The 15019-nt window shown below is 30.8% G+C and overlaps 1 protein-coding gene across 9 annotated transcripts in view; it reads right to left on the bottom strand.

The window, feature by feature from the left end:
• LOC134718859 (uncharacterized) overlaps positions 1–15019 on the bottom strand; it is a 90686-nt gene that overhangs the window by 31807 nt on the left and 43860 nt on the right. The window lies entirely within an intron of this gene.

Here is a 15019-nt window from a genome sequence, read left to right as displayed (position 1 = left end):
CATATGTCCTATTGTATCTGTCTTAAGGGTTCAATCACATCGTGTTGCTTATTCCCAAGAATTATCATCAGAGAAAAACATGATAGAATAGTGTTTACTTTATCACTAACTTAATCAATGCTATTTAATAATTCAATTATCTCTTTTGTAAATTATATCTATAGATTTTATCCACCTCTAGGCATATTGTTATTTTTATAACCTATGATTAAATAAAATAAACTGGTAAAATAAAAAAATATGTTTACTTCCAATGCCAGATACTGCAATTAAGACATGCAAAAAGGGATCCGATAACATCAAAAGTTCAATGTAGGATAAAAAACTTAATTCGCATAGTTTTTTCACTTTTTTAACCTAAGAGTTATTTTTTAACTATGGTTGAACAAATGTAGGAGACAGAAAACATCAATATATATAAAAGCACTTTTTTATGCATTAAAATTTGACAAATGCATCCCAATGCCAAGGTCCTCAATTAAGACATAGATGCAATAAGAGTGAATTTTGGCTATGAGCAGAAATAAAGAAGATGTGGAATTTGAATAAAAGCTGTTTCTTCGCAAAATTTTATCAAGTGCTTTTTTTATTTAATTTTTTTCTTCAATATTGTTACGTTGAAAGTTGAAAGAATAAAGGAGACTGAAAACAGCTCTTTACTTTCATATCTACCAAGTGCATTTTTTTTATATATATATTGATATGTTGCCATATCTATTCTATTCCATTTGATCTTATTTGATAATTAATTCAGTTCTATTCAATTCATAGACAAATTTATCATTATAATTTATTTAGCTATTATATATACGTCTCCAGACTAGGAGCAAACTTTGAGTACAGAAAAACAGATCATTAAAAAGACAAAGTTTATGTCCCCAAAGATAAAATACGATCCATGTTTCATTCTATATAATTCTTCATCTAATCGAGCATTCATTGTCTGGTCTACTTAATAAATCTTAAATGAACAAATTATTCCGTTGCTTCCTCAATGGGGAATCAACAAAGTTCGGATGATGTCTTTTGAGATGGATCTTCAAAAACATCAATTTTTTTATGAAGAGTTGAGTTGAGAAATGGCATAGTGGTGTTCCTGACTTAGAGAACTACAGCCGAGTGTTAAATCTAAATCAATAACACAAACCAGAGACAGTCAATCTTTAATTGTTTCTGTCATTTAACCATAGATTGAACTGATATATCAAATTATTCACGAGAAATGAGATCTGTAAAGCAGGAATCTGCAGAACTGAACTCGTATCTCTTTGGTCATATTCTGCAGATAAAGCATTTCTTTAATTGTTTTGTTGATTAAGTGATCTCCGCTGAAATTTATTGATATGACTGTACTGTAAATTTTGAAACTTTGGCTCTGTTTTTTAGATATTGCAAAAATTAAGATGGGATTATATTGCAAAATTATAATTTTGCATTTATCACAATTATCAAGTACACATGTAGTGTGGATGGGCACAAGACAATATATACATAAATAGTTGGAAGTATCCCAAAATAAAAAAAAATAAATGTTTCTGTTGCTGTTCCTCATCTCAACTAGATGGAGAAAGTCTGTTAATGTCAGGCAAATTGGTAATATGATATTTGACATTAGAAAATGAAAGTCAAGCAAGAAAAATGATAAATCTTTAAATGAAATGTCACACAGTCTAAAACATGAATTTCATCATATGTATTATAAGGTAATGTTGTATCACAGTACATCATTTCAAAATTAACATGCCTTAAATTTGATCTCACAGTAGAAATAAGGAAATTCATGCCATTAACGGCTTTTTAACGATTAAATTGTATATTTTCTTGAAAGAGGTATTGTTTTGACTAGGAATTACTATTGATTTAAGATTCTATTTCTCAATTGACAGCTTACTCATAAACATCCTGAAAGATTATAACTGTTTCAGAGCTTTTCAATATTTTTAACCGAATTTTATCAGATATGAAAGCCGGCCAGTAATTCTATTGAATTTCCTGTCTGTTGCACAGGAATCACATTAATATTCTATGCATTGGAGAAAAGCTTTATTAATTTTGCTGTTTGATGCATAAGGGTGTGTATACCATTGTTGTCCACTGGACATTTATCTAAAAGACTTCAAGTGACATGAAGGAGTTCAGAGGGGTCTGGAAATTGGGGGTTTTAAAGGGGAGGGGCTGAGAATGAGGGGGTCCTCTTCAATTCTGTAATATTTTATATCTTTTTATCAATTTTTTCGATTCATTAGAAATTTGCTCTTTGTTCTCTTATCTTTAATAGTGTTTACCTACTTTTTATAGTTTTTGTTTACCCTTTTTTTGCACTATTTACAATTTATTCTGAATTCTCTAAACCAAAAACCAGACCTCCAGAAAAATACCTGAGCCTTAAAACCAATTTCATGTACTACACCAATCTTTCCACTTCATAACTCATTAAAATCTGAGGTCTACTTTAGAGGTTCAACAAATCTAAAAGCCTTTATATACTTGAAAAGATATTTAAAAACTTTTTTTCATTTTAAACATAAAATTATAACGATATTAAAGTTTAAAATATCCACCTTAATCTCTCATCATGCGTGATTCAATACATCTTTACATCATTATACAGTAAACAAATTTCTATAAATTTACAAGTATTAAATAATATTGGGAAATAATTTTTTCAGACGATGACATCGTTAAGAGTCCATGATCGATATATAATTACCCTTATTTATCATTAATGCACTAGTCTGCACATGTTAGAACATTAGATTCCTCGAGTCCGTTGGGATTAAGCAACATTGTATTTTTCTGAATTCTTTTAATGAAAATGTCGAATTTTGTTTCATCAATTTTGTCTTTCTAAATTCCCTGGAGAATGCCAGGCTAGAGATGTTTTTTGTTATACTGTTTTATCTATTCTATTCAACTGTAGAAAATGTTTCAAGGTTGGAAAACCATTTAGAAATATTATTTTTATAATTTAACCCATGTTCATATCATCTACCATTAAACTCTATGTAATAGATGAAATAGTTTTGAATACTTTGGCTTCTTTAATCATCAGTATTTGAGGGGTAGGTGCACCCTCATACCTGACAACTTTTCAAAATGCCCATAGTTTTTTTTCATGCAAGATGGCTGTCAGAGTCCTAACAAATCTTCAAGGGGGCCTTCAAATCCATTTTAATGTTGTTTTTTTGGCTTCTTCATACTTTTACAAGTCTGAATGTCATCACAAAATTAATTGTTTTGTTTAAAATTGTGGACAAAATTGCTCTTTCAAAATTTCAATTTGGGAAATCCCCCGCAAAAAGTGACAGTTGGCAGGTATGCACCATTGAACCCTGCCAAATGTATTGAAAATAGAATTTATCAAAATTTTACAGCGAAAATTGTGTGTCAAATTATTAAGACCCCTAAATCTCAAACTCTTAATTCCCAAGGGAACCCTCCACATAAAATTACAGATCCTCACCTTACAGGAACTTTCACGAATTTGATGTTTATTTTGGTGAACTACTAATCTTAATTTCAAATTTTCTACAGGGCTTAAGTTTTAATAGAGACTTAACCATGCACACAATCAAATATTCACAGAAAAAAATATACAATTTTCCATCAATCCTGACTACTGAAATTGGTATCTTTTCCTGCACAATTTAGAACTGCATTGACCTATCATAGCAGGCATTGTTAACTTTATTAACCTGTCACTCTGTTATATGATATTTTATATAGATTAAGCTACTATCTGTCCAACAATATATATCTTACCAATAAAGTTAATCAACTGACGCAGCCATTACTTAAGTTAGCCAATCGATAGTTATAATTTTGAAGTAAATGTTTTAAGAGTTGATAACATGCACTGTATCTTAGTACAAACTAGCATTACACAATGCATTAATAATCAATTCACCGATTCGGAAAATTGCATCAATAGACTTCTAGTTGTATTTTTCTTAATTCAGATTCAATGATGATTTTTTTATACGAAAACATCATTGAATTTGTCTCGGCTATTAATCAATACGATTTTTTCAGGTGTTTGCGTGTGTTTGTGTCAATCTTATTAATTTGCTTAACATAAAAACAAAAAGCTCGCCCTGACGAAAAATACAAATCAAACAATGAATTCTACGAGGGACATATCTATTCCATTTAATCATGAAAAAAAAATTCAAATAAATCAATCAGGGATTTTTTTAACTGGTCAGATCATTACAGCAACAAGACATATACACAAAGCAATTTAATCTTTTATTACGGAGAATTGATTCATAAAGAATAATTTATCTCCCAGAATTACTTCATCAATGTGATCTTTAGAAGTGACAGCTTTATAGGTCGTTTAACAATCCTATCACGTTTTTTACAACAGTTTTGAAAGCTTAAGAGGGAGATATACCTTGTAATCGTGGAATAATATTTGTCTTTTAAACAAATAATCTCTTTATTTATGATCAATTTTATCATAAAATCGACTTCCATCTCCTAGTCAATAAATAATCAATTAGTATTTCATGAATTAACTATCTCATTCCAGGGGAGGTAATTCAAATAATTTTATTACTTTTTTTGAAATCATACACCACAAAACATTGGCTACAAATATTATTAATTCTTACATTTCATTTTAATAAATGATTTTAGAAAAATAGTCTAGACTACCCAGTGTATAAAGAAATTAATATATGGTTCAGAATCCTCATTCACAATGCTGCAGCCATTTGTAATTTTAACATAAGAAACAGTTCTTCCTTTTTTTAAAGTCTCATTTACATAAATAAGCATATATAGGCATTAGCCATTACTGTCTATTCTGTCTATAAAGATGTTGTGAAACAATCCATTTCTACCACAAAGCTGATCAAATGAATCTTTGTAACTTAAGTACTCTCGCCTTTTTTTTTTGTCGGGCATAAGCTATGTTGGATATGTGCTGGGACATAAAATAAAATTTATTGCATTTGTTTACATCCTAGAAAAAAACTAATAAATATAAAATTTATTGCAACTAAATACATCCTAAAAATTCTTTATCTATACACATATTCAATTCAGTGTATTTGCTAATATTTGTCTCTAAAAGTCAAGCATCCAATTAATCTGATCAGTTCAGTATAATTCCATTTACATAGAAATGTCCAGCATCAAATATTTCAAACCAGTATGTTTAGGATATTTCATTTACATAAATTGGTTTTGTCTTCCAATGTCCAGCAGCAAATATTTCATACTTAAGTTCAGAACATTCCATTTACATAGAATGAGTAAGTGACATAGGCCTAATTATATCTCTATTAAAGTCACAATATTTACATATTTGGTAAATATTATTATGTAATAAAACAGCAAGCTGTCAATATATGTCCTGCCAATCTGTCATATTTCACTAATTATGACAATGCTTGTCGCTATTTACAGGTCTGTATAAATACCACATGGCAAACCACAAAATGCAATATCTATTTACAAACCATGACATTTAATGGAACCTTTTCAGAATTTTTGAAAGTCTAGTACAATAGTATTTTAATATGGCTTTGCCAATGTGTTGTGTTTTGTGAAATGAAAATTTAAGAGTCTAGCTGTTTTTCAGAATTGGACATATGGTTGGAACTTGAAACCCCTTTTATCCAGGGTTGGAACCCCTCCTTTTAAAAAAGGCTAGATTTACCCGTTTCTTTTCCCTTTTAGCTATTGTATATGCCTCACTGTATAAATGAAAATGTTCATCAACTAGTATAAAAAAAGTAATTCTCAAACATTGGCAAAAAATATTATTCACAGCCCACTTCATATTAAGTCAAATAACACGATTGTATCATGTTATCGTGATTTAGACCATTAACTTATGGTGAGACTAAATGATCTGACATAAATAAAAATATACTTTGATATCAGAGCCAATTTATTTATTATTAAGTAAATATATGTATCGAGAAAATTATCTCACTACCATTAAATCATATTTGTAAACATCAGAATTTCTTAGGTTCTGTCTTTATATACTTTTTAATCAAAGCTGACAGGAAAAGTCAACGAACTCTAACTTTATTAGAAACCTGGGAAAGATGTTTTTATCATTTATTACTTATATGTTATAAGTATTATATACACTAATGGAAGATCAACACAAACCTACACATATTTTTTTTTTAAACATTAAAAGGACTATTCTTTGGTTGAGTCAAAGATTTTGTGCTTCATTGGGTTATGAATAACTGTTTTAAGTCAAATGACTATGTTGGACCAATCAAATCTTTTTATTTTTATCCCAATTACATTGAAACTTTATTTTATCAATTTGCATGTCACTACCTTTTTGTTGCTTTGAATAATTAATTTTAACAAGCAAAAAGAAAGTGTTTCTTGGTTCTATCTTTGTAAGATCGTATCTTCATTGCAGTAATAACAATAACTTTGATAGATCTTAGAAAATTCATGACAGCATTAACGAGCGATTCTGCATTATCGTAAACTTTTATTATTTACGGGATGGATATGAGGCAACATATCCATAACCATTCTGTACTAATATACATGAAGAAAAATACCAAGGGTAATATTACTAACAAATTTGTTATCGACTGGGTAATATTTCTTCATATCCACTACCATAAAATATAATATAAAATGCCTATTCTTTGATGTAAGCCTTGGTCGTAATTAACCCCTTTTACAATATAAGCAATATCTTATCCGATCACCTTCCTGTGAAGATCATACCGTTAGTGACAATCCCTACACGCCAAAGTCGTAAATTCTTGAATAATTCACTTCCCTAACACCAAAAGATCCCTTAGTAGAACTATTTACTGTTTCGCTATAATCAAACAAAGTAAATTATTTAACAGAGTAGCAATTAGGAGTATTGATTTCCCGAGGAGAAACTTGGAACATCACATGACAACGTCTCGTTAACTTTGTATTCCATGATATACACGTTTTATGTTGTACTGTCGTGGGTTGCCTTTTTCTATTAATCAGAAAATGATTCCGATCTGGCTCAGAGATCATAAGAAACCCGGAGAAATTAGAAACAATTGCTCAGCAACAAAGAAAACTTTTATCAGTGTGTAAGACTTTAAAGTAATCAAATTATTTTATGGTCATGTTAGATCAGAGGACATTCTATCTGGTTATCTCAAAAAGATTCTTTTTGGTGATGATTTTATTATTGGGAAAATTGCTACAAGACAGAGTTCACAACTTCACACTAATTAAAACTTGCATCAATGGATTGAGTTACGTAGACTTGGACTTTTTCCTGACTGTTTGATTTCGTGGTTATGTTGAATTTTGCATATAAACTATACAAAGTTCAGATTTAGTTTTGTCGTTCACCATTCATACCGAAAAATCCATAAAAATTTATATCCAACAAATAATAAATCCACAGTTATTTGTTCTACGATTTTTAGGACTCATTTAAATTATTCGACAAAAACACAAACATAATAATCAAACTTTTATTACTCTGGTATTATTCAATAACAAGCTCAGTAACTAGATGGAAACCAGGACCCATCTTTAATACAATTTTACAACCTAATACCAAGACCCTGTGGCCATGTTTAATGACAATCGTACCCAAGAGATTCTCGGAACAAGAACTGTTGTTTTCTTGGAATTATAGCCATCATTTTGTTTCAAAAACTGCTAATTAAATCACCAGTTATTGCCCATTAATCAGGTAGGAGCTATGAATAATTTATGCTGCGGAAATTAACATTCTATCAGCGCACGCTGGCATCATTACTTATTTACAAAACTCTCTTATGTTTTCCATTTTCGCTTTAATTTCACAACATGGCGGTAGTGTTTATTGGCAAGTATGATTGTAAGTTGTGGCCAACATGGAAGCCATGCAATATAAACCTGCGATTTGTTCATACATTTTACACTTATAAAATTGATTTACTAATGTAATCGAGGCAGCTAGATTGTAATAAAATTAATTTATATGGGCTTTTTTTCTAATTAGAGCTCGGTTCACACTCCCTTTACGTCTTTAAATCAAGATCATAGAGAATTTTTTTTAAAAGGACATTCTTTTTTAGCTTTAGATGGGGTGTCATTGGGGGGTTCCAATCCTGGACCCTGCTTACTGTTTTGTCAGATTCCCGTATCCTGCTCACACTATATATGTAAGCAATTCTCTTTTTTTGAAATTTTCTGTGTCCGGCTAGACTTCATTTCCTGTTTTCACGGAACAATAATTTGACTTTCACATGTCGACCAAAAACTTTAACCTGAGGTGGGACAGACGAACGGACGGACGAACAGACTAATGGACGAACGGACACACAGACCAGAAAACATAATGTCCCTCTACTATCGTAGGTGGGGCATAAAAAGAAGATGTGGTTTGATTGCCATTATGAGACAACTCTCCACAAGAGACCAAAATGACACAGAAACTAACATCTTTAGGTCACTGTACAGCCTTGAACAATAAGCAAAACCCATACCATATAGTCATCTATGAAAGGCTCCTACATGACAAAGCAAAACAATTCAACAGAAAATCTATTAATGAACAATCATGGTTATCATACTTTTCAATAACCTTTCCTTATCTACGATCAATCAAAGTAATCACGATTAATACATTAATTTTTCCCTAATACAAATGCAAATATTATGCCAGCATGTCAAAGTCACCTTATACATAAATATGAATATATAACTGTGACACTTGTCAAAATGGTTCCTTATGCATTCAACCAATACTTCAAAACACAGCAATGTTTTGGTTTTTTGGACAATTTGTGGACTAGCTCATCAAAGGTTGATACCGACTATAAATGGGGGATAAAAAAAACTTCAAAGGAAATTTTATGTCAACTTTTATTTTTAATGTTTTATTAAAAAAAAGTAATTTTCAAGCTCTGCAAAGTAACTTTAAAAAGATATTTTAAAATCGTCCATCTATAAATGTTCAGATTTAAGTGTTAAAAACTTTTATGTATTTGCTGTATATCGTTTTTTATCCACGATCGCATTGCCTCAATCCCCTAAAAACTTTTCAATGTTCTTGTGTGGTAATATTTATTTCAAAGGCATTCTTGCGTTTAATTTGATCTCATCACTGTCTACTGTGGAACAATATTCACATACAAATGGAATTTCAACATTGCCTAAGAGACTTGAAAATTAATTTCTCTTTTTCTATAATCTACAACCATATAGTATGAACACAGGCGAGCAATAAAAACATTCACATGAATCAGCATTGAGTAGAATTAATCACGACTACACGATTCAAATGCATTTACCGAATAATATCATCTTTTTCACAACGTATAAAATTGATGTGGCACAATTACAAAAAAAATCGTATTATAAATCAAATTACGTTAATTGAAGCAAAACACCTCTCAGTGTATTGTCTTCGGTCTTTATTAATTCTCATGTTTATTTTCCCTAACGTAAATGTATATGCATATTTCCTCGTAACAAGAAAAATCAAATAACTTTCGTAGTCAAACTCCAACAATTTGTATCGATGTTTCTGTGCAAATGTATAGAAATGGCAAATATTCCGTCCCACAGGAAGCTGAATTGCTGATCAAAATAAATGTATTTGATAATCCAGACTTGGTTTATAAATTTATAAAGACTCATGCATAGCAGTCATTAGGTATATTCCCCATTATATTAACGAAAACAGTGTCTGAGTATTTTTTCACATTTTTTTTGTCTTTCAACAAAACATGTCTGAAATAATTAGATAAATTGGTCTGGATTACTACATATCCCTAATAAAGTCTGCATTGTTAAGCAAAGAAGGAGTAAATATCTTACATATGAAGATGCAGATTTGCCTGCATACATTGTTGAAATATAATGCATACAGACTAGTAAAATAATTAATTGTCCCTAAATGTAAACTGTACTAAAAGTAATTTGTTGTCCAGCGCTGGGGTATGTCTCATTTTCAGTCATTTGTCTTGATTGATTAAGTTACAACTTGTGAGGTTTCTAAATTTTACCCATAATTGATAGGTTCTCTTCATTGCACCACAAAATTATTTTAGAAAAATCCTCTCAAAGCTGAGTGCAGGCAGGCAACCCAAAAACACATATGCATCCAAACAACTGCAGGTCACAACAGATAGTCTTTTATTATTTTTACAAAACTTTTATTGTTGGGTTCCTGTCTCATTAATGTTTACAATTATTTATATTCAATGTCACAAATATAAACTTGGTAAAAATACTCTTGCGGGAAATTCTCGCTACATTGAAGACCTGTGGGGACTTTCTGCTGTTTGTTTTTTATTTGGTCGGATTGTTGTCTCTTTGACACATTCCCCATTTCCATTCTCAATTTTATTTTATCTTTAACAAAAAATGTTAAAGATTTAAACACTGAATGATTCTGACATTGTGATATTTCTAAAATTTTAAATCTAACAAGCTGCATCCACATGAAACAAAGATTTTATTTGACAACCACCTTAAGTTCAAATGAAGAAACAAACACCAAGCAGAGTTTAAATTAGCTGTCACCATTATTCACACTCAACCTTCAAGCACAAATTAGAACAATACCGTCTTTCTGATTAATACCACAAAGTTTTTCCCCCTCAGAAATCGATAATCAAAACATTGTCATTTGATTGCGTAATACCGAAAGTCTTATCTCTCTCAAAAATCGGTATTTAAAACATAATCATCTGATTGAGTAATACAAAAGTTTTTTCCTTGAAATTAAATACCGATTTTTGATTGAGTTATACCAAAAGAGTTCCTCAAATATCCATATTTAAAACATAATCATCAGGTTGAGTAATATCAAAAGTGTTTGTCCTCAAAAAACGATAATCAAAATATATCTTCCTATTGACAAATTTTCAAAGTTTTCCTCTCTCAAAATTTACTGGATCCAAACGAACAAAACTCTTTCCTTTAATCCATATGGTACGTCTCCGGAGAACACACTACAAACATTGCTCGACAGGAAATAATTCATCAACGACCAATATATTGGATTTTTTATCAATTAATACACAGCTCCTAATACCAAGACAATCTATCACATCATTACAGTATAAAAAACATTTTGACAATCATTTTTTATCTTCCGCCAATTACAAAATATGATATTAATTGACGATAATTATTTTATCGTGTTTTATTGGTAAATCTTAAATGAATTGACATGATCAATCAAAGGTTAAACGATTTCACAAAAGTATCGATTTTTTATACTAATGTATTTTTTTTCAGGGACAAGTGGAAATTCATTTTGATCTAGTTCCTGATTTTGTAAGAATTGTCTGCCTCTGAAATTTAAACAGATGCCAATTTTAACCTAAGATGAAGGAACCAAAAAGATGCGTTATTGTAGCATTAGTTACAACTTACTACTGGATGAATTTAAAAGACTTTAAAGGATTTCAAATAATCTGCTATCTTGGTTTATCAATTGGGAAAAACAGTTAATGAAAAATTGCAGAGAGTGTTTAAAATAAATCTTATGCAGGAACTGATTCATGACAGATTGTTGATTTTGGATGATTAACACCACTTTCAGCACTTTGGCTATATTGTGGCGGCCAGTGTCCAGAGATAACCATGCGACCTCGGCAAAAGGAATGGATGACATTTTCTGAGAATCTAATTCATCGCTAGTTATGGTGGGGTTTTCAATCAGTTTTCATTTGATGTTTTTGTATTTTCATCATTCTTTCTTTTTATGGTCACAGTGTTAAACACATCCAATTTTTTTAATTTTTTTTTTCAATTTTAGGTACTTCATAGGCCCATTGGTGCCAGTCTCTCTTCTTTACAAAGGAAAACACATCAAATGAGACTGATAACTGTGGTACCCTACTTTAAAAAAAAAAAGTAGATGAACAAATTTATCAGCGCTATTTTTGAGTCTAATCAATAACAGACAGAATTCGTCTATCTTCATCAACATGAAAACACAAAAGGTTATCTCTGTTAAAACGTAACTATTTTTGTTCGGTAAAAACAGACCCATTGTCATGGAAACAAAGTTTTATCTTAAACAATTGAACAAAAACATTTCTTTGTTTCAAGTCGTTAAAAGCATCTCATATTGGCATGATACAAAGTTGTAATCGACCATTATAAAACATTTATTGCTAAAAATATTTGACTAGTAGATGTTAAAAGGTTTTAGTACAAATGTCAATGGATAGCTGAAAGTCCAATGGACAATTACAGCTACATTTATATTCTTATCAAATTGCTGTAAGCAAGTGTCTTGATTTTGAATGAAAATACTTTATTTCAAGAAAGTATAAATCTAAAAAAGAAGATAAGATATGATTGCCAATCAGACAACTCACAACAAGAGCTCAAAATGACACAGAAATTTAAAACTACGGGTCACCATACAGTCTTAAAAAAAATGAGCTAAGCTCACATCCCACAGTCAGCTTTAAAAGGCCCCAAAATGATAATGCAAAACAATTCAAACAAGAAAACTAACTAAGATAAATCTGCTAAACTGTTGTCTTTAGTGACCTAATAAATTATTCCTATCCAAATAGATATAGGAAGATGTGGTGTGAGTGCCAATGAGACAACTCTCCATCCAAATAACAATTTAAAAAGTAAACCATTATAGGTCAAAGTACGTCCTTCAACACGGAGCCTTGGCTCACACCGAACAACAAGCTATAAAGGGCCCCAAAATTACTAGTGTAAAACCATACAAACGGGAAAACCAACGGTCTAATCTATATAAACAAAACAAGAAACGAGAAACACGTATATATTACATAAACAAACGACAACTACTGTACATCAGATTCCTGACTTAGGACAGGTGCAAACATTTGCAGCGGGATTCCAAATGTACATTTAACAATTATGACTATAAATAGTCTCTTGAAGTCTGTATTCAGGTTCCATTTAAATGGAAAAAAAGACAGAATTGAAGTATTTACATTTGGAAAACATCCTTTATATTAATCATTTCTATTAATATTGAACAAGCACAGACAAAAACTAGGAAACTGATCAGAATATATTTAAAAGTGGTTTTGATCAACCAACTTGATCAACTCCCACTCATTTGGACTTTCCACATACATATGGGTATGTCATGCAATCCTACTTAAAGAGGTACCTAACACTACAGGGAGATAACTCTGTATAGTCAGCTAAACTTTTTAATTACGTGGTGTTGTAAAGGGAATATTAAGCTTCTCAATGATCAAAATTGGTGTTTGTCAAACTGCTATATAACCAGTGTAATTTTCCGATAAAACGGTTGGTTCAAATTTTTTCAATTTTCTATATTTTTGTCAAAGGGTCAAAGTAAATTTGACAAAATTTTTACGAAAATTAAACGAGCCAAATTAATTTTAGTGAAAGTGTTGGGTACCACCTGAAACTTTCAATCTTTGCATCATGTGATGACATGATGAGCTGAAGGAGAAGCAGTGTAAACATTTTAGTTCATTTATATGTTATAGAGTTTAGTATTACTCCATTTTAATTGAACTAGTTCACATTTTGTTAAGGGTCCAGCTGAGGCCGTGACCTCTGGCCTTGAAGGCATAAAACTTTGCTCAGTGCTCTGAGCACAAAAATCATGCTTGAAACATGAAATCCAGCAATTTGATTGGTTGATTTTCGAGTCTGAGTACAAAACTCATGCTCGAAAGTTTTATGACTGTGAGGTCAGGTGTTGGATTGTCTAGCTGTGTTGGAGACTCTTCAGGTATTTTTGCTCTTTGGTTGCGTTGTTGTCTCTAACACATTTCCTGTTACCTTTTTTCTTAGAGACAGCAACCTTACAACGACACAAGGTCATCAAAATAGACATTCAGAGGTCAACCTTATATATGGTTGTAAACGACAGACAGGCTTCCACTTCTAAGACAGTCTGCACCAAAAACTTGTTCAACTACTAGTCTTAAGACCAATATCATGACATTTTTCTTATTGGTCCAAACAAAGTTTTGCAAAATCTTACTAGTCCGAATGAAATTTTACTAGTCTGGGGCATTGGACTAGTAGCTATCTGTGCACACTGCTTCTATGAAAGATGTTCACCATTATTAAAGTCTAGCTGCAGACAAATATTGTATATTTATACTTTGATACCACCATGCATAAAATGACAGAAAATTGTTGCTTTCTTGATTTGGAATTTTTTTTTAGCAAATACTATATAAATTAAAGAGCTGTTGTAATAGAGAAAATAAGCAACAAACCAACAACAGATTTTAGTTTAATAATAGGTCACAGTACAGCTGTCAATATTATGAGCAAAATCTATACTCTGTAGTATAATATGCCAATCCAAAAACCAGAGAGTTTAAAATGTTATTTATATAACAAATAGTTTCTGTTGTACGAACACTACAAGTCTGCTTAATCAAAGATGCTATTGGAGGTTTTATACAATTACATTAATTCTGTGGTGTTATATCTGAACCGTTGTAACCTTGCGTAGCTTCATGTCTGTAAAAATAGACTTCTATTTCTCAATGATCTTTGCTTCTATGAAGGAATAAATATTCAAACTTCAATTTCAAAATTAATATTTTCCTGTTCTATTTATTAGAAAAATCATAAGATTTGTCTTTTTTAAAAGTATAATAAATAAATAAGACCAATTTCAAGCTTAAATAAATTGAACAGTATTTTAATTAAATAATTTTAAAAATTTCCCTTCTTGTAGCCCTATGAATGATGATGTAATTAAGTGGCATGAAATTAGCTGTAATAGAAATCAAAACAAAAACTTTCTGGTTTAATCATTATTTGGCTTTTATTTCAGAAATTTAACTCAATTTGTAATTATATATCACTGTAACCGAAGTGTTCTGTAATCAGTAATATTATATAAACACTATATCAACTTTTATATATATCTATCAAGTATGATTGCCAATGAGAAAACTATCCACCAAAGTTCAAATGAAGTGGATGTACTCGTAACCAATTATAGTCAGCCATATGACCAGGTCACCTTCAGCCATGAGAAAAAAACATAAAGTATACCCGACTATAAAAGGCCCCAACATGAGAA

Source organism: Mytilus trossulus, chromosome 5 (assembly GCF_036588685.1).
Source record: "Mytilus trossulus isolate FHL-02 chromosome 5, PNRI_Mtr1.1.1.hap1, whole genome shotgun sequence".
Taxonomy (NCBI): Eukaryota; Metazoa; Mollusca; class Bivalvia; order Mytilida; family Mytilidae; genus Mytilus; species Mytilus trossulus.
This window is presented reverse-complemented; position numbering and strand designations above follow the sequence as displayed.